This window comes from Marmota flaviventris, chromosome 5 (assembly GCF_047511675.1).
Source record: "Marmota flaviventris isolate mMarFla1 chromosome 5, mMarFla1.hap1, whole genome shotgun sequence".
Classification (NCBI taxonomy): domain Eukaryota; kingdom Metazoa; phylum Chordata; class Mammalia; order Rodentia; family Sciuridae; genus Marmota; species Marmota flaviventris.
Window position 1 is genome coordinate 56,154,180 of NC_092502.1, and position 27,538 is coordinate 56,181,717.

Consider the following 27,538-nt stretch of genomic DNA (forward strand, 5'->3'; position numbering starts at 1 on the left):
TTCCAGTTTAAAAAAAAAAAAAAGGCCCAATATTTCCCAAATACCCAGAACTGCAAGTCTAGTTAATTACACAGAAAATATGTGTACTGATTTTTTTGTTTAAAATACAATGTGAAATGCAGAAGATGGTCATTTTCATTACTAAGCAAGAAACACTAAGTCTCAAAGTGGGAGTCTTCATTCCAGATGCAAGGGAAATTTAATAGTACCAAGAGGACTACTGCTTAAGATGTGGAACAAGGGTTGGCAAACTTTCTGTAAAAGGCCAGATAATGTTTTCTTGGCTTCGCACACCATATGGTCTCTGACATAACAACTCAATTTGTAGCCACAGAAAATGTGTAAACAAAATGGGCATGGCCGACTTCCAACAAAACTACATTTACTAAAACAGGTGATGGGCAGGATTTGGCCCACAAAGTTTGCTTACATAGAATGCATCAAGTCAGAAGTGAATATTACTCTCCTCTAAATGAATACAAATAGTTTCTTTAACCCAGAAAGTTAAGAGTGCTAGGTAAATTAATGAACTAAAATATCACCAAAAAGTAACAAGCACCTTGAAGACACAGGCCCACTAACTAGTTCACCTCGAGCAGGCCATAGGAAGACAAAGAAGCTGATGTAGATATGGAGGGGGCAGGGAAAAGGCTGAAGGTAACAATTTTTCAGAAATATGGGTTGATGTAATCATTTAGCATTCCTGGGAACCCCCACCCCCACCATTCAATCATTGACCTTTCACAGGCCTAAACCAAGTGGTCATCAGAAAGACTGCAGCTAACTACTAGAAGAAAAAATAGGCCCAACTCTTTACCATGTTGGCTTAGCAACTGAATTCCTCAATAAGATGTGTAAAGTGCAGGAATTAAAATACAAAAAAAAAAAAAAAATGGGATGGTATCAAACTAAAAAGCTTGTCCACAGCAAAAGAAACCATCAAGAATGTGAACAGAGTCTAGAGAATGGAAGAAAATCTCCACCAGCACCTCAGAGCATCAATCTCCAGGATAGATATATAAAATGACCTCAATACCAGGGGGAAAAAAATAACCTAATCAATAAATGGGCTAAGGAACTAAACAGACTTCACAGAAGAAATACAAATGGTCAAAATATGAAAAAATGCCCAACATCTCCAGCAATCAGAGAAATGCAAATCAAAGCTATACTGAGATACCACCTCACCCTAGCTAGAATGGCAATTATCAAGAATACAATCAACAATAAATGTTGGAAAGGATGTGGGGGAAAAGGTTCACTTATATGCATTGCTGGTAGGACTGCAGATTGGTGCAACCATTATGGAAAGCACCAATGTTTATAGCAGCTCAATTCACAATAGCTAAGCTATGGACCCAACTAGGTGCCCCATAACAGATGAACAGATAAAGAAAATGTGGTGTATATATATACACAATGGAATATTACTCAGTCACAAGAATGAAATTATGGCATTTGCCAGTAAATGGATGGAACTAGAGAATATCATGCCAGTAATAAGCCAGTACCAACAAACCAAAGGCTGAATGTTCTGACATGTGGATGCTAACCCACAACAAGGCACAAGATTAGAAGTTCATTGGACTAGACAAAGGGGAATGAAGGGAAGGGAGGGAAATAGGAAAACCAATACAATGAATCAGACTTATTTTTCCTATTCCTATATACGAATACACAACCAATGTAATTGCACATCATACACAACTACAATAATGGGATCCTAATTGGAACAAATTAGACTTATTCTACGTATGTATAATATGTCAAAATACGTACTATCATGTACATCTAAAAAATAAAAAAGACTACAGCTAAAGCACATTAATGAAGACACACATCTCTGAAACAGACATACAGAGCTGGCCCACACCTAATGGTGAAAACAGGCTATAGAAAAGACCCAGAACTTGGGATCCCTCCTAAGCATGAAATGACAGCAGTCTCCCTTTGTGGGAGAGGAGGAAGTGCTGACACCCCGCCATGGAACCAAACCTGGCCTGATGGAGCATAAGGGCAGCAGCGTTCACAGAAACCCTCTGGGACTCCACCCTCACACTGAACAGGAAGCAGCAGCATCTCACCACCCGGTGACTTCACAGTTTCTATTAGAACCAACACAAGCACCAAGCCCAAGCTCAGCTCACTAGGCTAAGTTGGCCCAACCCGACACATTAATGGTCTGATGTAAAGTACTTTTTCCAGAAAACAGACATTGTTTACCTCAGTCCCTCTTCTCATCATATACTACAAAAGAAAATGTGACCCATCCTCAAAAGATAAAATGATCAATTGAACAAAGGATGGCAGATGTCAGAATTCTGTGTTCAAGTCCAACTCATTTGTTCTAATAATGTAAAGTAGAACTTATTTCTACTTTGAAAAGTCAGTTTTATTTAAGAAAGCAAAATAATGAAATGGTGTATGATTTTAACTCACTAGTCATGATGAACAGATGAGATACAGTGGATGAGAAAATCCTACTGTGAACACCAAGCTTTTTAGGGTAAAGCTGACAATGCAATCTGATGTCAAGACTACGATAGTATTGATAGTCTAGAGCACCAAAATTATAAATTTTGATTGTTCTTTATTGATCAATAAGTTATGCTAATGGTCCTACAGAATATTGCCAACAAAAATTCTTAATATTGTTTCCATAAACTTTAAAATTACACTGCTTAGGTATTTTTACCCAAATATAATCCCATGTACTTTATACTTTGATATAAAATTGTCTGATATCTGATTTCTTTAAACCTTACACTAGGGCTGGGGCTCAGTGCTTACCTAGCATGTGTGAGGCACTGGGTTTGATCCTCAGCACCACAAAATAAAGGTATTGTGTCCACCTACAACTAAAAAAAATACATATTTATAAAATACATATTTACACTAGATTTTAATACAGCAAAATCTTAGTCCTTCTCAATGTCATTCAAATCCAAAATTAAATTCTATCAAAAATAAAACTATTAAAATTTCTTTCAAGAAATTGAGATATTGCCAATCCCTTAGAGAATTTCAGAATTAAAATTTGAAACCATGTAGCTTTGACTAAGTTTTTTATTTACCCTCTTGCTTTGGGGGGATAACTTTCAATGTATTCCCATTTGTCCACATTGTTTTCAGCTACTGAAAATTACTAAAAAGATGAAGTTTTGGTTTTAGTACTTTGCTCAAAATTGTTTAACTGATTGAATCTTGTTGAACATTAATGTATCGGGGCTGGGGCTGTAGCTCAGTGGCAAAGCACTTGCCTAACACGTGTGAGGCACTGGATTTGATCCTCAGCACCGCAAATGAATATTCAAATACAATAAAGGCATTCTGTCCACCTACAACTACAAAAAAAAAAAAATAGATTCAAATTATTTGTTTACAAAATGTTTAATGCAATTGTAAGACTTAGGCTGATTTCAAAGTACATGTTCAAGAGCTCAAATGTGTCCACAATCTGATGGGGAGTCAAAGAAGAAGTACTTATTCAGTTATTTTGTATGTATGAGCTTTCTTACAAAATTTTACAGTTTTTCACTTTTTAAAAAAGATTTTTTAATTAATTATTTTGTTTGGGAAATTACTTAGTCAACTATTCAAGACATTCAACACTGAGTTTCCCAGCAATTAAAAAAATGATTGTTCAACACTATAAAGCACAAAGAATAAAGATTAAAATAATATTGAAGAGAGTGTATCTTAAAAATGGTGATTGAGCTCTTCCTATATCCTCTCATTGAGATCTTTCCCTTAGCCAGGCACGGTGGTGCACACCTGTAATCCCAGCACCTTGGGAGACTGAGGCAGGAGTACCAAGAGTTCAAAGCCAGCCTCAGCAACTTATTAAGGCCCTAAGCAATTCAGCGAGACCCTGTTTCTAGATAAAACATAAAAAGTGCTGTGGATGTGACTCAGTGGTTAATTTCCCCTGGGTTTAATCCCTGATACAAAAAAAAAAAAAAAAAAAAAAGGAAATTTTTCCTTTATTGATATTTCTTTGCAGACTTTTTTGGTCATTGTTTTTAAAGTAAATTTTCATTGAAATATAGCATTTACATATCAAGCTGCACAACTCAAATGTACACCATGATGAATTTTCACAAACTAAACATTTGCAGCAAACACCAAATCTAGAAATAGTATCACCAGCTCCCCAGAAGTCATGCCATGTTCTTTTACAGTAATCATATCCTCGTCTCTCCCCTCTGCAACCAGGGTAAGCACTACCCTAACTTGTGACACCTTGGAGTAGCTTTAACTGTTTGGAAACTAATAAGTAATCCCAGTTTCATAGATTTCCTAATTCAGTATATTTGCTTCAACTCTGTATGCAATTAACATTTACACCCAGACTATGAAAGCAAAATCTTTTTCTTCAGAGTTGAACCCTCTAACTGAATCTTACAGTATCATCCCCAATTTAACTTTAAAAAATAATTGTGAAGTCCCAGTAACTTCACTTTAATCCCATGGATTGAAAGAAAAAACTGAATCATGATTGGAACTACCCAATTTATATTTGCAGCATCGATGACAGAAAATATCAACACAACTGCAAAATTATTCTGCTAATGGAGCCAGCAATCCAAGAGCTGTTGCTACACTTTTGCATATGCACAAAACTTGGAATTGAAAGTGAGAAAGAAATTTAGAAGATGACTCATTTGATCTGAACTGAACCAAAATCATTTCATAGAGTAAATGCATCTTCTAGCTACACATGGAAAATTGCTGCCTTTGGCTACCATCTTCTAAAACTATTAACATTTAAAATTTTTGCTCATGATCTTTCAATGGATCAGTATTTTCTGGTTTTCATATGGTCAGTGATGCCACTTACAACCCTTATAGTGGGTTCATTATAAAATTTCTTAATATTTTAGTATTTCATTTTATTATGCCTATTCTTACATTCCTTTGAGCTCCTTGCCAACTACAGTTTTCCCCAAATTTTTTAAAGTACTATCAAATTAATATTTTTACTCAACTTACAGCATAAATAACAAATTCGCTCTGTCAGAGCATTCAGACTCCTCTCTGCATGCATTTCCTCTTTGCAGCCACAGTTTCACATGCACCTAACAATTTCCTACTGATTGGCCAACCCCTGACCTCTTGTGTTCCGGGGGCTAACACACTGGTCACTGCATAGCTAGCATACCAAGTTGCCTGAAGGGACAACAAATACTCTCCCACTGCTACTCAAGAACTGTTCCTAGTCACTAGTGACCAAGAACAACTCGTTTTTTGAAAGTGAGCACCCTGTAATCTAGTCTTGAAAGGGAGATAAAAATTACATTGCTAACCCACTGACTTTGTACACGACTACATAAGACCATGGAAGACTCTAGAAATATGGAGTTCTACACAACACTCATTTTAAAGCAACTAAGATATTAAAGTGAAATAAAAACTATTGCAAATGCTAAATTAGATGGAATGTCAGGATATTGTGTATAAACTAGGTCTGTCTCACAAATGAGTTTATGTTCTCCCAACTTAGTGAGATTGAAAAATCACTAGCACAAACATTGAGTTTGATTACACAAAGGCCACTCACTGATCCCTGCTCCCTTCAACTTTACAGTAGGAATGTCAGAACACTTTCTCCCTTCAATTAAAAATGGCCCCATGGGCTGTAAGCCAATGATCTGTAAGCAGAAACTACTGGATAGGACACTGGAGAAAGCTTTTTAAGACACACCCTTTCAGGACTTGGCCCTTTAGTTTTCCTCATTCTTTCTGGTATCCTCTGATAACTGGGCTATAATAGCCACTTTTCACTGTGACAATACAAAAGCAAGCATGGCTAGAAGGATGCCTGCAGCCTTGGTGGTATCTCCATTATGGAGCAGTCACAACAGCCTTGGCCTGCTTCTCTCTGAACCGTGGATTGTGTATAAACAAAACACTTCTCTATCAGGTGGTAAGCAGGATTTATTTCTGTTTACAGTAAAATAGCTTTTCTATGTGAAATACATCCACACCCCTGCAATAAAAATACATAATATTCACTATACTTATAGAAATGCAATTGAAACTTATAGAAATACAATTGAAACTTTGATAACTTACATCTGATATGTGTTAAATCTAAAGTGGGCATTTTGTGGCCAACAAATACATGAAAAAACTGTTCAACATTATTAGCAATTAAGGAAATGCAAATCAAAACTAGACTTAAAATTCTTCTCACAGCAGTCAGAATGGCAATCATCAAGAATACAAATAAGTATTAGAGAGGGTGTGAAGAAAAAGGAACACTAACACTGTCGGTGGGACTATAAATTAGTACAACCACTATGGAAATGTGTACTGAGGTTCCTCAAAAGACTAGGCATGGAACCACCATATAACTAATGTATATCACTCCTCAGTATTTATCCTAAAGAATTAAAGTCAGTATACTACAGTGATACATGCATACCCATGTTTACAGCAGCACAATTCACAATAGCCAAGCTATGGAACCAGCCTAGATATCCATCCACAGACTATATAAAGGAAGTGTGGTATATGTACACAATGGAGTTTTATTCATCCATAAAGAAAAATGTCATCTGCAGGGAAATGGAGTTTGAAGACATTATGTTAAGCAAAGTAGGTCAAACTCAGAATGGCAAGGGTCATTATTTTCTGATATGTGGAAGCTTGAGAGGAAAATGGAAAAGTGGAGGTGGATCTCCTAAAAACCAAAGGTACATCAGTAGAGGAAAGGGACCAAGAGGTGAGATGTGGGAGAAAGGGAGGGAAGTGCTGAGGAGTGATACTGGCCAAATTATACTGTTGGGTATGTGTTCAAATATGTAACAAATCTCATTATGAACAACTATAATGCAATAAAAGTCTAAAGTTAAAAAAGCCTCAGCTTGCAATATTTAATAGCATGATTGTGTCTGTCTTCGCCTCACTTCTAAGCACTTTCCCCACAAGTTTAATGAAGTATAATTGATATATAAATATATATTTTTTAAATATATATATATTAAAAAATGTAAAGTGGGCATTTTTGAATCCAATAGTGAAATATTAACATCCGTGGGGGTGTGGAGGGGTGTTGTCCAGTACTAGGGATTGAACCCAAGGCTTCATGCAGGCTAAGTCAGCACTGTACCACTGACCTAAATCCCCAGCCATTTTTGAGACAGAGTCTAAGTTGCTAAGGCTGGCCTCAAACTCCCAAGTAACTGGGATAAGCATATGATACTATATGCACCATAATACTCAGTATTTACATACTTTCTTTCCTATTGGCCACTTTCTGTAGGTTGCCTGATTTTTGTCTATAAATCATAGCATTATTTAAAAGCCCTTGAGAACCAAGATAGGGTCATATATTTTCACCGACTTATAAAATTTTTCAGTACCTGATTAGAAGCATTGTGTAGTTTTACTCTAATATCAGAAACTGCTAGCAACGTTTTCTAAAATTTCTCCCATGTTTCAAATTTTTTTAAAGTGATGGAAACTTATTCCAAGTTTTTCCAAAAATTGAAAAGATTTCCCTCATTTGTTTAAAAAAACTTAAACAAGATAAAATTTAGTGAAGTGTATTAGCTAAAAGCCAGCTTTCAAAATTATATACAGTAACCTCCTTAGTGTCTCTCTCTCTCTCTCTCTCTCACACACACACACACACACACACACACACACACAAAAGCAAACAACATTTCAATCTCCTAAAAAAGCATTTTGGCTTTCCTTGGAGTAGATCTGCTTTTAAATGAGAAGATGATTGTAAATCACTCTGAATTACTCCTAGACTGTGTTCCATTGTTCCCCAGGATGAACTCAAAGAGGCATCTTGTGATTTATGTATTTGTGATCAAAGTAAAGACAGCCTGATGCATTTGCTGTGGGAGCAATTTGCATTTCATTTTATGTGCTTAGTCAAATGTTAGGTGTACAGCTGAGCCAGAGCAGTAAAGAAGATAGTCACGTCAGGTCTCAGAACTGGAATTTACCTGGTTTTCTGAGATCTGAAAATGAATCCTTTAGTTGACCACACACTGATCTGTTAAGAACCACTTGATAGTTTCTACATGTACATCATTCTTTCCCCGCCAACTAGACTGGATTCCTTGAGGGCAGGATATGTGCCTTTTATACATCATTTTCTATCTTTAATTCATGATATATCCTGGACACACAGTTGGATTGGGATGAATATTCTTTGAATGATTGACACCTCCAAAGTTGATAGCTATTTTAAGAGAATAAGCCCTTCCAGTGATTGCTAAAGAGAAGGATAAAGTGTCCTTGATTCCCAGTATTTGTAAGCACACATTTAATAAGACTGCTTCTCAAGGGCATTTCTTTCCACTTTGAAAATCACTTGGAAAATATTTGGCACCTGTTCTTCGAATCAGTATTTCACTTGAAGGAAAAATGCGAAATTCAGACTTTCTGTGGTTTTTCTTTTCCTCTATTATCTTTCTGCTAAAAAAAAAACAACTAGTTATATACATACATATACACACACCTCACTCTTCCACAATTTGCAACTATGTACCGAGTTAGCCAACCTCTCCCCTTGACTTTCAAAAGCCTCACAGTTTACCTTTCTTACTTTATCTGCTGCTGCAATTATTTGTTCCAGCCCAATCTCCCAAGTTCTGCATTCCCTGGCACAATTCACATTTCCCCGCCTCTACCCGTCTGGCTTTTTTTCCTACTCATCTTCAAATACATCTACCAAGTGTTTTATCATCCATGATCTGTCCAAAGGGATATGAGCTCTTCCACTATTAAACCTCCTTCGTGTTTTAGGGCTCTTATTTGACTTTTCTACATAAGATGCTCAAGTACAGTTTCAGTAACCTGTTACATAGAAAAAGAAAACACCATTTATTTTGTGAATGTGACAGGAACTGCCAGCTCTCCTATTGTTACTTATAGGGAGTATTGATTTCATTTAAATCACATGACTGCCATCCCTTTTTAAGACTTTTCATGTTCTTTTCAGTGATACGTGACAATAGAATATATCCTGATAGATCAAACATACACGAGTATAACTTCCCATTTTTGTGGTTGTACATGTGGAGTAACACTGGTTTTGTATTCACATAAGAACAAAATTTTCTTATGTACTATTCATTCTGTCTTTCCTATTTCCATATCCCACACTTCCCTTCATTTCCTTTCATATAATCCAGTGAAATTTCTATTCCCCTACTCCGTCTTATTGTGAGTTAGCCATCTGCATGTAAGAATATTCAGCCTTTGGTTTTGGGGGGATTGGCTTGTTTCACTTAGCATGATATTCTCTACTTCCATCCATTTACCTGCAAATGCCATGATTTCTTTCTTCTTTAAGGCTGAGTAACATTCCATTATGTATATGTACCACATTTTCTTTATCCATTCATCTGTTGAAGAGCACCAAGGTTGGTTCCATAGCTTAGCTACTATGAATAGAACTTCTATAAACATTGATGCTGCTGTGTCACTATAGTATGCTGATTTTAAGTCCTTTGAGTATATGCTGAAGAGTGGGATAACTGGATCAAATGGTGGTTCCAGTCCAAGTTTTCTGAGGAATCTCCATACAGCTTTCCAGAGTGGTGCACCAATTTGCAGTCCCACCAGCAATGTATGAGTGTACCTTTTTCTTTTAACAAAGAAGTGCTAAGTGTAGGATGACCAGATTTGCCTGGGGTTTCCTGAGATGCAAGACTTAACAGGGATAAAACTCAGATAGTCCCAGGAAAACCAAGAGTTTGTTCTTCTGTTTAAAAAGACATGCTTCAGCATGCCCCAGTGCTAAGCCCTAACCCAGACACACAACATCCCTTGAAGTTTCTAACCTGGCCAGCTGAAGGTTTTTCTTAGAAAGCTTGAGTCCAGGCCAGGGCCTCAAACACTCCCAGCACTGATGAAGAAATTTAAGTTGTTGCCCAAACACTGAAAGAAACGGAGTCTAGCCCTCTGCCAAAATTCCTTAGGCCCTCCTGTAATCTGCATATCCCGACTCCCTCACTGTGGGCAGGGCTCAGCAGAACATTTTACCTGACTTTCTGCTCCAAGGGTAAGATGCAGCACTCCAACTTCCCTCAACAAATGCTTTGGGCTGACCACCCCAGCAGTTAGTGCTTCTTTTTTTAGAATTGCCACTGACCCCATTTCAGGGTAGTTTGGGGCACTCCTTTATGGGAACTCCAGTTGCCACTTTGGGGGCAACTCTCAGTATGGATTCAGTGAAATGGAGTATGTTCCCTCATGAATACTCAGTCCATTCCTTACAACCAAGGACTCAGAGCAACAAGAGCCTGGCAGTTGTAGTCCAGGAGTCTGAGGTTTCCCTACTCCCAGCCCCAAACCCGAACCCAGCCCAGGCATACCTGGGTCTTTGAGCTGGAGACGAAGTCCAGATGGGGTGTGAACTGAAGAAGTCTCCCCAGTATGGTCCCTATGATTCCCAACACCTGACTAGGGACTATCCTCTCCTGACCTTACACTGGCATCTCAGAGAACTAACAGCTAAGTTTTGAAAATGTTGGTGACAAAGTGGGTACCAGCTATGCATTTCTACTCTAACTCCCAACAGGTGAAGCAGATTTCACTCGAGTCTTTGCAGAGTTGCAAGAGGAGGCTGGAGATGTGTAACATTCTGTCTAACTTCTGAGTAGCCAGGTCACCCAGCCGCTTCATGCACACCAAGGGAAGGCCTAACCTCCCTGGGAACCCCTAGAAGTCCAAACACACAGACCCAATGCCAATTATGTACACCCAGATAATTTCTGACACCAACCACTTGATAAAAACCAAAACTTTCTGTAGTGTTTTATAAAAACAGATCACCCTCCCCCCCCCAGAAGCATTATAACAGCTAACACATGCAGAAATGGTCAGGTTACCTGGAGCTTCTAGTCTAGTGGTTCTTAATTTCAGTTGGGTGTAATATAATGCAATTATTCAGCTTCAGTCATCCCCAGCCCAGTTGGCTCACTAGAATCACCTATGGAGATTTAAAACCTGATCCTACCCCATTCCTATTTAATCAGAATTTCTGGAGCATGATGGTTGATTTAGGGTGTCAGCTTGACTGAATTAAAGATGACCCAGATAGCTAAAAGCATTACTTACTTATTGTCAATGCTTTAGCACACACTGAGCCCATCCCTCTTCTGCTGACAGGGAAGCATAGGTGATTTTACTTCTGATTATAATGATTGAGCTGCCCCCCCCCCCCCGTATGTCTTAAGGGTGTTTTCAGAGGAAATAAGGAGTTGGTGGACCAAAGTGGGAGAGATCCTGCAATGTGGGCAGGTACCATCTAATTATTTGAGGGGCTAGATGAAACAAAATGCAGAGGAAAGGCAAATTTGGACTCTTTCCTGAAGGCAGAGTGCCCTTCTCCTGTCCTTGAACCAGCAGCCCCCTGGGCTCTCAGGCCTTCAAAGACTGAGAATTATTACCACTGGCTTCCTTGATCACAAGGCTTTCCTACTTAGGCTGAGCTATACTCTCTGCCTTCCTGGCTCTACAGCTGGTAGATGGCCTCATACGGGATTTCTCAGCCTCCAGAATCAAACAAGTCCATTCCCCCTAATAAATTCTTGCTCATATCTGTATCTGTCTCTCTGATATACATGTTTCCTATCTCCTTTCAGTTCTCTAGAAACACTGACCTAGATCAATCTAAAGTTTAAAGCAGGATGAAAAGCCATTGGTCTAACACAGGGACCCTCAAAAGTTCTGTCCCAGAGCCAGCATTATTGGCAGTCTGCTTTTATGACAACCAATACAAGGACACTAGCAGATAAAATTAATTCCATTTCCCTTGATGTCATCCACGGAAAACAACTCAAAAGTTGACATTTTGGCAAGTAACATTCAATGTAGCGACTTTGGGGGAGACGCTCCATGAAGATAGAAATATGACTGATGTTTCAGTCACAAGATTCCCTTCCTATTTCCATTTACCTCAGTCTTCCTTGCTAGCATTTTCCCTCAATTTTTGAGTCTTACTCCCCAGGTCTCAACCTTAGCTTCCCACTTTTCTCTGCAGAATTCCCTCTGGAGAGCCATACTGCTTTTACACTCTATTCTTGTCTATCTCACAATCAAAGTGCTAGTTTGCAAGTTCGACATCTGCTGCCCATACCAGAGCCCTAGGTGTCTGCTTACATAACTTGAACCCAAAATGCTGGTGTAAATTTCAATATATTGATTGCTTAGCTTATTTCAAACAATTTCTAGGGGAAAAAAATTTTTATTGGAACCAGATAGGCTGAAAATGTTGTGGTCTGAATTAACTAACATTTAGTTTTTTAAATTATCTCAATCATAATAATTATTTTTCAAACGTTGCATTGAAAGTGACAGTTTAAAATGTTGGACAGGAAGATGTAATTTAATGAAGGGCATCTTTCTCCACATTGACACGGATATTAAATCTTTTTTCAAAAAAAAGATTCTAAAGTGGTCTAATTGCTTTAATTTAAAATTCTGGATATGCATGTTTTATTCATGAATTTCTGCATGATTGAGAAAGTTTGTACAGCGCCTTTGAAGATCCAACTTTGGAAATATAACAAATGAAGCCATCATATTTTCAAAATGCTCAGAGTCTTTTAAAAGACAGCATAATTGTGAATCAAAGCTTAATCATCTCTGAAAAATGAGTTTTTAATTGTAGTATTGCCGCTGATAACGCTAGAGTTCACCAAGGTTAAGAGAGTGACCTCACACACATTCTTATTGGAAGGGTAGAGTTCTTTTATTTGCAGTGTATCACCTTGAATATTCAGACACAAAGTTGTTCTGCTCCCCATGAAAACACCCCTCAGGAACAAATTCTTACTAACCCTTAATCTGACATAAGAAATTCAAAGTGTCTTTTTTTTATTCAATAAAAAAGCATTATTTGTTGTTGTAATAATGGCTTCTGAATCAACACTCATCAATACCCACTAAAAAATTAACATCTTCTAAGGTTGTTTGCAAACTTATTAAAGAATATAAAAAAATGATGCTTCAAGCATCAACCTTGAGATTATAGAATTCTGAATCAATAACTGGCCAAGGATAATCCAGATTTTCCAAAGTAAGAGGAGCATGTTTGCACAAGGGGTTGCTGGGAGCCATCAGTGCCTGAAGCCACTTGATGTGAAGTTCAATCCAAACATTTTCTTTCAGTAAGAACAAAGGCAACATGGTACAAATAACTGCTCAAACTTCCTACCTCAAATGTAGACATACATGAATTTCTGATAGCAAAGAATGGAAGAAATATTATTATTACCACACATCCAAATAAAAATCCAGGTACTTTCCATTTTAATGCTACCATTATCTCTATCTAACAAAACATTTCAAATGAAAACATGAGCCCTTCTTGGAAATTAACACCACTATCTTGACCTCATCTAAAGTTCTCCCTGCAAATGAGTTTCAACTGTGAAAATGCAGTGCAGTGTTTAAGGAAGAGCATTTAATTCACTTATTTGAAGTTCGAATCCCTTCAGTTCCTTAACTTGTATATTTTATATGTAATCAAACCATAGAAACAGATGTAGGTATACAAAACATGATTCAGTCCCTATGACAGTTTCCCTTTGGGGGAAATCCAAAAAACTTTAGGCTTGTTAAACAAGAATCCTGAAATAAGTGTTATGCGTAGGAGAGTTGTCATTAAAATGCTACTCCAGAGGTTTGATTTGCGTGAGACCAGACTACATTTATTAACAGTTTGTGTATCTGTGCTGAATCAATGTCACTTCATCAACAGTTTATCTTTCTTGCTTACACTCAATGGGCTCAACTCCTAATTGAGAAATAACGGTATTGCTCACTCAACATGTCCCTCTGCCACCTACTTTGTTTGCTCCAGTTCTTGGCTGAAGAGGGATATCAGTCAAGTCTTGCAAAGCTTTTCTAAGATTACAAAGGGTTCGTTCAACCTATCCCTTGAAAATGCTATCTATGAAAGTATCTGACATCTCTTCCATTGGAGATAAATGACGGAAGCTAGAAAACTTACTAGAGATAAAAGAAATAACAGCTGGCATTTATTGAGCAATTATGAGCTGCCAGATCCTAAACAAAGTACTGCCCAAGCACTTCAAAGTGTATTTTAACCTTTAGGCAGCCGGATAAGGCAGCTACTATTACTAACCCCACATTCACGGGTGAGGAAATCAAAACTTAACAGGGTTATTTAATTTGCCCATTGTTAGCAACTTCTCAAGTCAAGATTTAACTCTAAAATCCATACTCCTACTCACATTTCCCAGGAGCTGAATAATCAGTTTTCCATAATTATACAGGACAACCAAAATATAATCAGAACTCTGCCCTTAGTGACACTGTTGAAATGGAAACTTCCAAGAAATGCCAACTCATTGGGACAATAATCATTCAGAGGTGACATCAAAATATATTGATCTCATGAAAGCCCAAGATAGGAACTGAGTACTTCTATCCCCTCCAATGACATCCTAAGTATTCATGTCACAGGCACTACCTGCCCAGGACTTTGACCTCTAACCACAAGGGAGGAAAATTTACAGCAATCGAGAGATTTATGTAATGCACCTAAAGTCAGTCTATGTTCAGAATTTTTACTGTCAACACTGAAAACAGTTAGGATTTGGTGGTAATACCATAAGCCAGCAACAACGATGGAACTAAAGAATTCCCAAAATTATTGTTAAGCCATATTGATCACCTGTGCAATTTAACAGATAGTGCTATATACATCCTACCATATACAGATATACCTACGTACATTAACACCAAGCTAAGGAAGAGCATCATCACTACAGACCAATCAACATGCAAATGGAGGACATCTGTTGCATGTGGCTAAGGTCCCAGTTCCACCCACACTCTGTTGGAATACAAGAAAGGCATTTGTATATATTATACTTGTCTAAGAAGGATTTTAAGACTCAAACACTGTCAGTTCTAGCCTTTCTCAGAATGTTGATTCCTTTTCTACAAATACAGAATATGGCAGTCATTTAAATTGCTAAAAGCCATGTCCTACGAAAGTGTACCTGTTAAAACAAAAATCCAGATGAAGAGATCATTTCATGCAATTAAAAGATTTGTGTGGCTAAATCAGAAACATTCCAAAAATAATGTATTGCACAATGAAGACTATTGCTTCCTAATGTACTGACCAAGCCTCACCAATTCAAATATTTACTGAATGCCTACTATGAGCAAGGCACAAGGACAGACTCTAGGGGACTCAAGATAATTAATACATGTCCCCTACTCTGACAGCAGTTACTAGCGAGGAGACATGCCCTCTAGGAAATACTATAAGACTTGTTCTTCAAACTAAGAATTATTCACTAATCCATCCAAATCTGAGAAATAAGGTTTCTAAATTATTTCATCTCATTTGATGTTCACTGAATTGTCAGATAAGGTATTTTTAAAAAGTGTTTTCTTTTAATTTTGACCTGAAATATCTGAACTCTAAATTGGTTCCCAAAATCTCCTAAATAAGCCTTTTGTATTCTGTGCAGTTGTGTTACACTTCTGCCTGCAGTAAGTCACAAATACATTTCCCTCCTTCTCTAGGGACTAATATTTGAGCTACTTTGGACTGGGAAAAGGAGATATTTGAGTAGTATTTAATCAGTGCCTAAAACCGATCCAAAGAGTATTTTCGCGTGCAGCCAAAACAAGAGCCTAATGAGTGTTCAACTAGCTGGGGTTGGAGAGAGACCTTTCATCTGCCCTAAGGCTGCTGTCTGTTAAGTTTCTCCTTTGTCCCAGCCCCATACTCCTCCCCAGCCTTTCATGCACCCAAATATGCAACACATGCCTTCCCACCCACCCCCCGCCCGCCCCTCACAAGTGCTGTTTTCATCTGTTTTCTGATGTTATGACAGAATCCCACAAACTAGGCAATATATAAAAAACAGAAATCTGACTCATAGTGCTGGAAGGTAGTTAACTCGAAGAACTGAGGGACTACATCCAGTCATGGCCTTTCCGCTATGTCATAACATGGTGGAAGGCATCACATGGCAAAAAAAGCATGTGACAGAAAGAGGGAGCCACATTCCTTTTATGACTAACCCACTCCAGTGATATCAAATTCACTCCTAAGGAAACAGCCTTCATCCACAAGCCCAGTGCTCCCACGACCTATTTGCATCTCAAAGGTCCCACACCTCTCTGTCCTGTTATACAATAGCAGTTAAATTTCAGCATGAGTTTTGGAAGAGACCATCAAATCATAACATGCTATGAGATGGATTTGAAGAAAAGGTAGCCAACCATCCTTCTATCCCAAATTTTAAACAACTCTTCATTTCAGCCTGTGTCAGTTTAGTGTAAACACCTTTTACCTGCCTTGCCCCTGGCTTTTGCCTCTGAAAGTCACCATGTATCACCCACCAGATTAATCTTTCCCCAACATTCAATTCAGCCTCCAGTTACTCATCATTGCTGACAGGATAAAATACTGAACCAATGGCATGCAAGACCCTCACTTCAAGGACCCTGGGGAAACAAGTGTCATTAGTAACCCCCATATGGGTCACTTTGACAACTGAAAACATGCCCCCACATTTCCAAACATACCTAAGGAGACAGTATTTCCCCAGGGAGGCACAGCCAAAGCTCCATATCATTCTGTAATGATGCACATGAACAAGTCTGTTGTGGTCAAAGGCTAAGTCTGTTTCTAATCTTATCCACTCTTTTCTGGGATGTATCTCAGTAATGAAAGTGAAGAGACCAATTCTAACTAAGTTAAACACAAAATTTTCCCTAAGGCATATAAAACATGATATATAAGCCTTGAAGAGTTTAAAAATTCAGGATGACACACGTTTTCCCAACTTGCTAAATGTCATGCGGAGGAAGATTCTCACAAGAAATATGCATTACTGGTCTCATTTTCCCTGAAACTAACCTAAGAATCTTCATTCTATAGATAAATAGATCAACCCTTCATTCTATAGATAAATAGATCAACCTGGTTCTGCCTTCCTCAAACTTTTCAAATCTGATTGATACTCCTTCCTGTTCTGCTTATATCTTAAGATGCTGCTAAAGCTTAAAGATACTTTAAGTTAGGTGTGTTTAAAAAAAAAAAAACACATTTCCTAGAAAGCAATGTGATACAATGCACTAACTATGAAGCTCCTTAAGAGTAAGGACTATTTTGATTATATTTGTAGCTTTGTTTTCTAACCTCTTGTCAGAATGGGGCAAGCAAGATAGAGAAGGCAGCTTTAATCTAGACATAGTTGGTTAAGGTCTTAGCTCCAAATCATATCTAATAATGAATTTTCTCAACCAGAGAGAATACCCACCTATTTCACAGGATATCATTGTGAGAATAGTTCTGATTTGTAAGTGATTAGACACTAAAATCTGTTATTACTCCTAAGTATGAGCTTATCAGAAAGCTGAATAACCACAGAAAGAACATCTTCTAAACTACAAATGACATTACCAAAGCCTAAAAATCATATTATTCAATTGAAGTAATTCATGTAGTATACATCCTTATAACAGAAGGAGAAAATAGGATCTGATAAATTAGATTTGATATATATTTTACCTATTGAATTCCCCAAATTCAATAACAAATTGAACTGAAACTCTGACATATCAACTACAGTTTTAAAGCAAAGTAATTTGTATAAAACTAACCCCTCCCCAATTTACAATAACCATAAAAGGTGGAAGATACAGGACAGATTTAGAATCTATAAAGATCAAATAAGTCAGGACCTGAAGGTCTACGTCTCAGAAAACACACTGGGGATAAACTTAAGTGTAGCCCCCACTTTTTCCTTTACAAGCATTTTTCTGATTTCCTGCATAAGAGTCAAGCCAAATCTAAGGGAGTAGCCTAGAAGTTGCAGCAGTCTCACTGAAAATGATTACTGAATTTGAGATTCCATAAATGAAATTAATGTCAGGTTGAAGACACTAATAAGATAATTGATTCTGGATGAGTCTGAAGAAATGTTCAGATTGAACCAAGAAGAAAATGGATTGAAAATGCAGAAAAAGACACATGATTAGGTGTTCTAATACACACATGATTGGAATCACAGGGGAAGACAATGAAACAAGCAATAGTTGAAGGTACAAATAACCATTATGAGCGATTAAATGAGAGGTACTACTACAGATCTTACTGATGCCTAAAAAGCGTTATGAACCATGTTCATGCATTAAAGACTCAGTGTGGTCAATATATAATTTTTCCTCAAATTGATCTAAAGATTCAATTCAATTTCAATCAATATCCCATGGATCCTGTCATGGAAATTTAATAAAATGTTCTAAAATACGTAGAAATACAAAGAGCCAAGAATATCAAAGACAACTTTAAAGAACAATGTTGAAGGACTTTCACTATGAAATATAAAGCCTAAAACGGCAGTAACTGAATAGTGCACTGACACTAGGATTAAAAAACAGGTCAACATGTAAGTCTAGAAACAAATGCACATATATGGTCACAAAGCATCATTGTGTTAAAATGAAGTTTGAATGGTGTTTTAAATAAAATATGTTGTCTCATACCTATATGGCAAAAAGTTACTATTGACTTTTACCTTATATCATACACAGAAAAATCTCCAGTTAGTCCATGAATATGAATACAGAAGGTAAATAAAGCCTCTAGAAGATAACACAGGAAAGTATGTTTGAGATCTTAGCAGAAACAGACTTCCTATATAGGACACAAAGCTAACCACAAAGAATAATATTGATAAATTGGACTTTATTATAATTTTAAAAATCTGTATGCCAAAAGATGCAATTATGGCCAGGCATGGTAGCACATGCCTGTAATCCCAGCAACTTGGGAGACTGAAACAAGAGGATTTCAAGTTCAAGGCCAGCCTCAAAAACTTAGCAAGACCCTATGTGACTTAGTGAGACCCTGTCTCACAATTGAAAAATAAAAGAGCTGGGAAAGTGGTTCAGTGGTTAAGGAACCCCGAGTTCAATCCCCAATACCAAAAGAAAAAAGATGCAATTACATGAGTAAGAAGAACCTTCAGTGGAGAAAATGTGATATTTCCGAAGAACTCAGTTCTAGAATAAAAATATTAATATTGAAAAATTGGACAAGAAAATACTGAACATGTATTTTACCAAAAAGCATAATCAGATTGCCTATTAAGTACATGGAAAGGTTGTCCAGCATCACTCATCATGAAGATAATGAGATGCCACTCAATCACCAGAAAGACAAAAGATTAAAGGTTTTTGAGAGGGGGATGGTTTTAAATGTCTAGTGTTAGTTCTTAACATCCAGCGTTAGTAAAATTCAAATCTTTTGGAACCCTATTGCTAGAAGCTGGTACCACCGCTTTGGAATTCATTGTCAGTTTCTACCAAAACTGATCACATCCATCTGTAACCTGGCAATTCTACCCCTGCATTTCAACATAAAAGTATATAAATATATGCACAAAAAGCACATGAGTTTTAATGCAGATTTATGCATAATTTCCCAAAACCAAAGACAACCCAAACCAAAGAAGGAAAAACTCTACTATAGTTCATCCTAACAGAAACTATTAGGGGTCAGCAAACCATGGTCTGGGGATCAAAGTCAGTCACGCGCCTTCACAGCATAGTCTACAGCTGCATTTGGGTTGCAATAGTTAATTTCAGTAGTTGCAACAGAGACTAAATAGGCTATGAACTGAAAATATTTACTATCTGGCTCCTTACTCAAAAAGTCTGTCTACTATACAACACTGAAAAAGGACCCAGCAAGATGAATTCTCCCAATATAACACAACAGTAGAAAGAAAAACAGATACATATTAGCGATTCATCTTAACATTCAAACACAAGCAAAATTGATAGTGATCAAAGTCAGAATACCACTACACTGTGTGAACCTACCTAGGGATAGCAACATACCTGTTTATTCACCATAAACTTGACTATAACATTTAAAATAGAGATGAACCTTGGGTGCATTTTAAATCATATCTGGTTTGTACCTAATGCAACATAAATGTTATGTAAATAGTTGTTATGCTATATTAAGGAAATAATAAAAGTCTGTACATATTCAGTACAAAAAAAAATATGAGGTAGAAGCACAGAGAAGTGCCTGCATCTTACTCCATCTGACTTCATCATACCACAGAAGCCATTGGCTAATCTGAAAGTATCAGATCATAAGATCCAAGGTTGGAAAGACAAAAGGAAGATTAATCACTTCATAGCTATGGCCTCAATTTTAATAAAAATTGCAGATCTCCTCTGGGTTTTAGCTTTTTTGATATTTAAACAGGAGAAATGAACAATTTAAACCTAATTGTGTTTTTAATGTCAACTAAAAAGAATATGTCCACCCCAAATCCACCTCCTCATTCAGACAAGTGAATGAAATTGCCTGAAGCACAGAAAAGTATCGATTTTGGAACAATAATTAAAATCTAATGGAGTTAATCAGTTTCACATAGAACTATAAATTTCATCCAAAGACATGATAAATGGTTGAATAAGAATATCTGACTGCTCATCTACTCAATTTTTTAAAATTCAGATTTCATTTTTTTTTTGACACTGTTATTCATTTAACTGAGAGAAATATTCACACTATCTGAAGTGCTGGCTATTTTATTCTAAGAAGGGGAGGGGGAAGGGAAGCATTTTGATTCTTTATGGGGGTCAAATTATACATCAAAGTATGAAGTTCCTTCGCCAGATACATTTCATAAAGTTAAATGGTTCTTTCAAGATTATGCTGACAATAGAGTCTTCAGACTTTGTTATAATATAGTCTACGACCTCACTAATAAGGATAATAATGTATCATCAAAAATGCTGTTAATTGAAAACTGTAAGTCTAATTAAGCAGTGATGTGACCATGCATAACGTATTATTAATAGAATGAAAAGATTGCATTACACCAACTGCTACCCGGGAAAAAAAAACCTACAAGGACAGTCCAGCAGTTCAAAGACTCTTCACATCCATTTTGGCAAAAGTTACTGATGATATTTTCCTTTCATTAAACTATAGACTTCAGAGCAAAAGGACTTAAAACCAGAAGAAGAAAGTAAAGCCAAATTTAAAAGACAGGTCACAGGGCAACTGCTAGCTATCCAGTCTATAAAGGGCCCTTAAACACGGTTGGAAGGTATTGGAAATATGGTGCCAATTAACTTATGTTTCCACATGAAACTCTTTACATAATGGATAAAATGTAAATCGGTTCCACTCCCAATGAATTAGACAGTTCCCTCTCATGAAAAATATAAATACCCCGTCCTAGAGCTCACCCCTTTCCATTGAATAATTTGTGATGTATACAAGCAGAGTCAGAATTGGGGTCACTACAGTTCCTCACACCAAATCTAGAAACAGCCAGCTGATCATCATCTGAAGTCAGCAGTTAGAGCTGAGTAAAATATCAACACTGGAAGAACAGATGGTATGGGATAGTCTACAGGGGAAAATGGGGTTTTTTTCATCTGAATCTTAAGTTCCGTGCTTCCCAAGTTGACTACATAGCAAAAACGTGTTTAAAAATCTAACTGCACTGTAGGAAAATGGAATGTATTTTACCAACATTAAAAGTATCAAGATGAGGCTGGAGTTGTGGCTCAGCGGTAGAGCACTCACCTAGCATGTGTGAGGCACTAGGTTCAATCCTCAGCACCACGTAAAAATGAATAAATAAAATAAAGATATTGTGTCCATCTTCAACTAAAAAAAAAATATTTAAAAAAAAAAAGTATCAAGATGTCCAGGCACAGTGGCACATGCCTGTAATCCCAGCAGCCAGGGATGCTGAGGCTGGAGGATCACGAGTTCAAAGCCAGCCAGCAATTAAGCCACTCAATGAGACCCCGTCTCTAAATAATATATAAAATAGGGCTGGACATGTGGCTCGGTGGTTGAGCATTCCTGAGTTCAATCCCCACTACCGCCCCCCCTCCCCCGCCAAAAAAAAAAAGTATCAAGATAGTATATTGAAAGCATCTTATTCATCTTCCCCTTCTAACGACTAGCACTTAAAATCATAAGCTAAATACAACGGATATAAATGGATGTAAAACATTTTGTAATTGAAGACAAGAAAACATTCTCCATGACTTAGAAACAAAGGAACTTAGTGGCATACAGAGACTTAATTCTCAGAGCTCAAAGCAGTTTGGGTCTGGTTATGGGATACTGAGACTAGGGCCTTGGTGGTCTGATAGGATCACCATTGAACCTACTCCACAAGTTGGATGGCTCAAAAACCAGGGCCTCAATTAGACCTAGGATCCAGGTATGAGCTACTTGTCCAAAAATGTTTCTGCCCATATATACACTGCTGTGGCTGGGGATGAAGTTGAAACTCCTCCAGGGCCCAGAACTCAGGCCTGTCCCTCAGAGAACTGAACTCATATTCACACCAGCTACACAAAGCAACTTTTGTCCATGTGACTGGGATGGAAGGAGTCTGGATACTTACTCCTACCCAAGGAGTTCTGTTCACTGATGCAGAATACATTTTAATTTTATTTCAATAAATTAAACTTTTAAAAAAAGAATAGGCAGACATTTTAGAAAACAAGGAAACCAAAATACTAATCCAAAAGTAATTCAGTTTCCTTTATTCTCTATCACTCAGTAATATTTAAACAATATTAGATATTGCCCACTAGGTTAACCATCTCTGAGAAGTGAGGGGGGATTTTTTGGATTTGTTTTGTTTTGTTTTGTTTTGTTTTGCATGTACTTTAGAGGTAAAAATGGACCCACATATCCACATTTACAGAGAATAGACAAAGAAGGATCTGGCTCACAATCAAGAGATGGCTTCAAATGGGCAACATTTTAACTCACTTTTCACTCTACCCCAAGGCAGGAGAAAAAGGTATTGACAAGCAGTAAACATGGCTTTCTGTCCTGGAGTATCAAAATTTAATCAAGCTGGAACCATTTTTGGAAAACGGAATTTCTATGTGAACTCTGAACTCATAACTTAAGTCCCACCCCCCCAACACGGGTCTTGAGGTTAGTATCAGCACAAGAAACTAAAACTTTTACATCCACTTGCTTCCCACAAGGAAAATGTATGGGACCAGTTAGGAGACTTCAATTCAGAGGTCTGAACCAAAAATCTGGAACAATCCAATTTTTATCTATATTGTTCAGCTAATGACAGTTTACTTCAGGCAAAATTAAAAGCTTGCCTATTAAGGAGAAAGAAATCACTTAATGAGATGCAAGTTTAAATAAGTATGTTTAAAAATGTAAATGCGGAATTATGGTTTATAAAATACAATCAAGAGTCACAAATTAAGAACAGACTTCTATTAATAACCATTTTATTCATCGAGATTTAAGCATTTAAGTAAATGATGTTGTGAGCACAACCAAAGAGAAAGTCCCTGCCATGAAAGATGGAACTGAGGAAATTTTCTAAGCAATATCATGAGGAGATAAAGAGATAAACAAATGGAAGATATATAAGGAAATCCCAATATACATCTAAACACAAGAGAATGGTGGGAAAAATGATTAAGGAGATAGTTTTATGTAATTCTCTGTAATTAAGACATAAGAACTCTGGTTGAAAATCCTACTGAGTGCCAGGAAGGGTCAATTTTTTAGAAATCCGTACCAGGGCAAATTGTTAAAACAAAACTAAACAAACCAAGTGAAATTCCTAAAAGCTTCCAAAGAGAAAAGGCATCACCACCCAGGGAATGACAATCAGATTCACAATAGACATCTTATATGATATCAACATCAGAAGAAAATATCAATAGCAGAAGTTAAAGGAGTTCATTAAAATCATACAGAAAAATAACTAGGAACAAAATGTCATTTTCAAGTGGTGGAAAAAAAATAACATTTCCAATTCAGAAGCACTCAAAAAATTGATAATTTACAAACCTTCTTGGAAGTTGCTACTCTCAGCAAAAAGAAATTTACAAGATGAGAAGTAACTAAGCAATTCATAAAATAAAAGAAAATCAACACACAGAGGTTTGTCAATAAACAAGTTAACAAAAAAATTATATAATGTTGCTGTTACATTTTTATATAACAGTTGTATAATGTAAGCATTCCATGGAGGGCATCTAAGCCTCTTCATTTTTTTCAGCAGGGGCCAGATGTATTTAATGATTTTGGAGTTTAAGGGGGAAAATAGTAATATGTAACTAATTAGAATTTTAAAGTAAAAGATGTAAAGAGGAAAAATCCATACTCCTTTTTTTTAATACTGAAAAAAAAAGTGTATTCTGACATGAAATCTGGGGATGAGGGAACACACACACACACTTGGATGATGCATGTGGGTGTCTCCTACATGTACCAAGTGTGCCATCTGGTTATGAGTAATTTCACAGGCATGCTTGAATTGAAAAGAAGTTCTGAATAATTTAAATGTCAGACTTAACCTTTTATTTTGAATATGGAAAAATTTTATGCAATTTTAATCAAGTATAATAATTTGTTAATATTCCTAGTAAAAAGTTATCAGGTACCTAGGCATCTAGTACCCATACTAGCCAGTTTTTCCTCCTGGTTTGATTCCTTTGATACTTATAAATATCAAGAGGTACATGAAAAAAAAAAATAGTTCTTTACTTGACAGTTTTCTTGTTTAGTGTTGTGAGCCAAGACTGGTTTTTGGTAAAGCCCCCTTTAAAAATTATGTATAAATAATTTGTATATTATATTGCAGTCATAAAAAAAGAAAAATCTTGAATTTGGAGGAGGCTCAAGAAGGCAGAAGTGAGCTAGGCAGCAGTTGCAGATCTCCGTGCAGTACAGAGGAGAGGCAGCAAAAGAAAAGCAAAATTCAGAGGTGAGTGATGAAATATATACACCAAGATCAGTATTAAGGTCTGAGACCTGGAGAGACTGGAAGATAGGGTACCAGAGTAGAAAACAGAGTGCCCTAACCCCAAAATGGTGAATAAGGGGGAGGGTCATTAGAGTGGGGAAGTGTGGGCACAAGCTCACCCACTTAAAAACAGTTGGAAAGACAAAACTTAAAGTGCAGCAGTAACAGAAAGCTCCTTTAAGACAACACAAACCACTTAAAACCAAATTGTGAAAAGAAAGCTGAGCCTGGCACCCCCATCCATCTTGTGGAGCCATCAATTGATCAGTCACCTTCTTAAATCAGCATGGCATCTTCCCACACCCAGACAGCTGCAAATTCTACCAGATCGAAGTCTCCTACAATGGGACCTCTTAAAAATCTAGCCAGAAAGTACTTCTGAGAAGGACAACTACTAGTCCTAAATTGCTGAAACTGCCCTCCCTCTCCTCCCTCACCACAAACTAGGGAGACAAAGTGGGCTGGAGGGGACTGGTGCCAGGGAAGTGCAGCAAGCCCTGCACAGCATCTGTCACATGGACAGGGGTGAAAGCTCTGTGCAGCCTCTGCTCCCTCACTTGACACAGAGGCAACAAAGTAGCAGCTTTGGCACTGAATAAAGGAAGAGATTCACCAGGCCCCCAACGCTCTAGTGGGAGTCACCACAGGAAGAGACTAGCAGTAGTCCTCGAGATCCAGACTGCAGGGCCAGGACCCAAGGACCTACCAGAGGAAAGCTGCCTGAGTATCCAGTGGCATAGAGACCCAGTAAGAAATTGCCAGAGGCTACACAGCTGGGAGTGGGGGTATTAAACCAGCATGATCATAACTGGCAAGTGACAGGGCAGTGTTTGGGATATTCCCAGGGCCCTGTATCAGTTATCAGTGCACACCATTCACAATCTGAGGAAGTAGAAATTACAATGCAGGTGAGCCACTGAAGTCCCTTCATTACCATCTCTCAGAACGGCACCAGCTGGGGGAGTACTTCTGCATCCGCAGATCAGCTACAGAAAATCTACCAGTGTTCCCATAGTACCTCTACTATTGTGAAAAGGAAGCAACAGAGGGGAACAGGTACACAGAAATCAGAGCCTACATCCTGAACTACTTCATAAAATAGAAACACTGTGCCAACCAAACTGTCCACTGCAGGTCCTAGAGTTGACAAACCAGAGATGCTGGTAGAATGGTCATAGCAACTAGGAAACTGGCCCCTATCCCTCAGCAACTCAGGAGAGATCCTTGACCCAAGCCTGATGGACATCTGCTAAAAGTTCAAACCCAAATTAAATCCACAACATGGCTCAACAAAAATTATCTTTACTTGGACATGGGCTAAGAAAAAGCTCATAAAGTAATTCTTCACTTAAAAAAGTAGTCAACCATACTGATAGGTAGAGATACAAACAATATGAAAAAACAAGGGAACAAACCATCCCAAACAACCCAAAATGCCTCAACAGTCTTTACTGACGCCATGGTGGAGGAAATGTCAGAAGGATTTTAGGAGGTTCATAGTTAGTCTGTTCTATGAGCTAAAAGATGATATAAAGAGTAAAATTCAGAAAATACAGGAAATGAAAGATCATTAAGAGATTCTGAAAAAAGAAATGGAAATCCTCGAAATAAAAAAATAAATCAAAAAGTCAATGGAGGGCCGAGGCTGGGGCTCAGTGGTAGAGTACTTGCCTGGCACATGTGAGGCACTGAGTTTGGTCCTCAGCACCACATAAAAATAAAATAAACATATTGTGTCCATCTACAGCTAAATATATATACATATTATTTAAAAGAAGTCAATGGAAAAGCATCACCAATAGACTAGACCACTTAGGAGATATACTTTGCCATCAAGGCCTGACAAATCTATAATCTTGAAAATAAAGTTGGCTGGACACATGGACAGAGAAAAGATGTTAAAAGACTATGAAAAAAATATTCAAGAAATATGGGATAATGTCAAAAGGCCAAATTTAAAATTATTGGGATAGATGAAGGCTCTGAAATACAAATTAAAGGAATACACCTTTTTTTCAATGAAATATCAGAAAACTCTACAAACTAAGAATGAAATAGGAGGAATACAGGACTCCAAATACACAAAATTACAACAGATACACATCAAGAATGTCATTATGAAAATGCCTAACATACAAATTAAGGATAAAAATTTAAAAGCTATTAGAGAAAAATGACTGGTCACATTTAGAAGTAAAACAATCTGGATCTCAACTGATTTCTCTATCCAGACCCCAAATGGGAGATGGGCTTGGAATAATATACACCAAACTTGGAGGGGCGGGGGGAAGGGAGGGGAATGCCAACCAAGAATACTATACCCAACAAAATTAAGCTTCAGAATTGAAGATGAAATTAAACTCTTCCATGATAAACAAAAGCTAAAAGAATTCATAACTATAACACTTATACTACAAAATATACTCAGTGTACTGAAAATATACTCAGTACTCAATATTTCATAATTAAAAATAAAAATAAAAACCAGCTGAGGGAGGAATTACACTGGACTAGTCAATCAAAGGAGAAACTAATACAAATGAAAAACTAGGAATAAATTAAAATTACAGGAAATAAAACTTATCTCTCAGTAACATTGAATGTAAATGATCTGAACTCTTCAAAAATCATGGGATGGCAGACTATTAAAAAATAAGACCTTGGGGCTAGGGTCATAGCTCAGTGGTGGAGCACTTGCCTTTCACATGCAAAGGCACTGG